Source organism: Leucoraja erinacea, chromosome 2 (assembly GCF_028641065.1).
Source record: "Leucoraja erinacea ecotype New England chromosome 2, Leri_hhj_1, whole genome shotgun sequence".
In the NCBI taxonomy this organism is placed as follows: domain Eukaryota; kingdom Metazoa; phylum Chordata; class Chondrichthyes; order Rajiformes; family Rajidae; genus Leucoraja; species Leucoraja erinaceus.
This window is the reverse complement of record NC_073378.1, coordinates 14,451,342-14,454,991: the sequence shown is the minus strand read 5'-3', so window position 1 is coordinate 14,454,991 and position 3,650 is coordinate 14,451,342.

Here is a 3,650-nt window from a genome sequence, read left to right as displayed (position 1 = left end):
TTCAAAGTATTATTCAAATGGTTTTCTCAAGCTATCTGACCAATGCCTTTGGTCTGTCAGTAGAAATCTTGAAATCATTTGAAAGTGAAATAAACTAACATTGACTAAGATGGAAAACATTTGTGTGAAAAAAGTTGAGTTGAGGAGTTTGCCTTTCAGGTATCAACATATGTCCTGTGGCTCACTCACACTGCCTGAATCTTTATGGGCAAAGTGTAAGAGTTTGTTCATTTTAATTTTTAAAGTATATGTCATCTTTATTGGAATTGTAACTCAAATTTGATATTGTTTCCATATATAAAATGGAATAAATATAAGCCAGAAGTTGTCTGATTTTTTTAAATTATACTGTCCTAATTGTGGGATAGGGCATTGAACTGGTTCTGTTGAGGAAGGTAATTCTATTTTGACATATGCTCACAAAATGATAATGTTTTAGCAGTTGACCTAAAGACATAAGGACTTCTGGAAAGACGCTCCTATCCCAACGTTTAAAATGTGGATTACAAATATGTCGGAAATACTACATCTTGAGGAAATTAGACTTGTTCCAGCAGGAAAACAAGAGCAATTCTTAAGAATATGGTCACCTTTCATTGATTTGTTACGGGTGTAATATGATGCAACACAACCTTGGAAAATAATTATTTTAGAATTAGGTGATGGGTGTGAATCGTCAGGAATTAGGCACATTCCCTTTCCTTCTTGCTTAGCCTTACCGTTTTTAAGATTCCTTACTTATTTTCTTTTTCTTTTCTTAAGGATCCCCTTTTCTGTGTTTTTTTTTCCTTCTTCTTTTCTTTTCACATTTTCAAGCACGCAGTCTACATAACCATTATCATTCACTCAATGCCAACTACTGCGGACTACACTCCACTACTATCCTCACTCGTTGCTTCTTTCTCTTTTTTCGTTTCGTTTTTTCTATTATAGCTTAAAGTTTAAAAACAAAAGTGGTACAAGAAATGTAATACGTTGCATATTATGATTAAGATGTATGTACATTGCTTCTAATAAAATTAAAATAATAATGATAATAATAATAATAAATTAAAATAATAATAATAATAACAACAATAATAATAATAACAACAATAATAATAATAACAACAATAATAATAATAATAAATTAAAAAAAACCATAAGGAACTGCAGATGCTCCTTTGCGAAAAAAAGACACACATGCTGGACTAACCCAGCAGGTCAGGCAGCATCTCTGGAGAACGTGGGCAGGTGACATTTCGGGTTGGGACCCTTCTTCAGACTGATCCCAGATGAAGATGAAGGCAGAGGGAATTTTGAATATTGAAACTCAACAGGGAAGGTTGTAATACAGAGATCAGTTTGGGACAGATTGTGAGAGATTCGAAGTGATGAGATAATATCTGTAGGCAGGGAGAGTTGAAGCCAATGTTGTAGATATGGAAGCAAATGAATTTTGTGACATATCTGATGTTGAGGTTAATCGTGAAGAGGACTCAAGTCTTTCATCCAATGGACAATTAAAGACGTTGCATCAATGAGGGAGGTCACACATTTGATTACCTTGAACTTCAACAGTTGAAGTTTGAACAAATTGGTTTAGTTTAGAGATGCATCATGGAAACAGCCCTTCAGCCCATTGAGTCTGCGCTGACCAACTATCACCACGTACACTAGTTCTATCCTACAGACTAGGGACAATTTACAGAAGCCAATTAACCTATAAACCTGCAAGTGTTGGACAATATAGTTCACCCCCTCCATGACACACTGGTCATCCTGAGGAGTACCTTCAGCAACAGACTGGCTCCACCAAGATGCAGTACAGAATGCCACAGGAGATCCTTCTTCCCTGTGTCTAACAAACTGTGCAACTCCTCCTGCTGCTGTCGTGGAATAGGTTTTTAGATTAGATTAGATTCAACTTTATTGTCATTGCACAAATACAAGTACAGGTTCAATGAAATGCAGTTTAGCATCTAACCAGAGTGCAAAGTAGTAAAATGCTGATTAAAACAATATATACTAATGAGGGTATATTGATCTATTTACATAGGCATATACATATATACAGATAAAAGATTGACATGTGCTATATTCTGGTGAATAGAGCTTAACGGTAAATTACTCTCCCCCTCACTCTCCCCCCCCCCCCCCCCCCCCCCCCCCCATTCCCCCACCCCCATTCCCTAATCTTGGCATATCCCCAATCCTTTCCACTTGTCACTTTAATTTCATGTTTCATGTATATTGTGTTTTATGACTGTTGGCAGATGAATTTCCCTCCTGGGATAAATAAAGTTCTATCGTATTGTATCATGGCGTCTTTGGTATGTAGGAGGAAACCGGAGCACCCGGACATAATCCAAAATGACGAGTCACAAATATCTTTCCACAATCATTTAAGAGCCTCAACCCCTGGGAAATGTGGAAGGGTGTACTGCAGCAATGAGCGTTGATGCTATTGCCAACTGGCACATATGGCTCCATGGATATCACTGATGACAGAATTAGAGTTGACCACCATCATGGCCATTCACTCTGCGCTCATGTTTAAGGTGGACCAATTCAGGAAAAGTAGCCAGTGAGGTCGGTGAGTTGAGGAAGGTGGGGGAAAAAAATGATGAAGCATCATTGTATAATGACAGCGTAAACATACATTCAAGGCTTCCCTTACAAAGGGGCATACAATGCAATACAATACAATACCATACAATACAATACAATTTATTTGTTATCATTTGACCCTTGTTGAGGTTCAAACGAAATTTGGGTTCTGCAGTCATACACACAAGAAAAAGAACCAAGACACAACACAATTTACACAAACATCCATCACAGTGAATCTCCTCCTCACTGTGATGGAAGGCAAAGGCTTATCTCTCCCCTGCACTCCTCATTCTCCTCCCGATGTCAGAGCCAAAGCCCCCGGCGGGCGATTGTAAGTAAGTCCCGCGGCCATTAAAGCCGTGCCGGGCGATGCAAGGCCGCGCTCCGGGTCTCGGTGTTGGAGGCCCCCGGCGGGCGCTAGCAAGTCCCACGGCCGTTAAAGCCGCGCCGGGCGATGTAAGGCCCCGCTCCAAGTACTTTTCAACCCCGCAACTCGGGCGGGAGAAGTCGCCGTTGCGGAAGCCCCGAAAAGCGGTCTCCCACCAGGGACCCGCGGCCTCCTGCGGTTGGAGCCTCCGAATCTCCGGGGTCGGGCCGCAGCAGCTCCACCACCACAGCTCCTCCCGCTCCGAACTCGGCCAGCTCCGCGATGGTGGGTAAGTCCGCAGGCTCCGAGACGGACTGCAGAGGCCGCTGGGATGTGAGTCGCACCGCCCACCTGGAGGTGGTAAAATATCATTATCTTTAACTGTCCTTTGTTGTAGCTGAGTAAGACATTTAGATGCCTCAAGCTACTATTCATCAGTGTTTCAGAACATTGAAGAGTACAGCACAAGAACAGGTCCTTCACCCCACAAGTCTACACTGAACATGATACCAAAGCCAATCTACTCTGCCCGCATGTTGATCCATATCCCTCCATTCCCTGCATAATCATATGTCTATCTAAAAGCCTTTTAAACACCGCTATTGTATGTACTTCCACCACCACTCCTGGCAGCTTGTTCTGGACAGCCACCACTCTCATGTGTAATAATCTTGCCCGCACATCTTTAAAC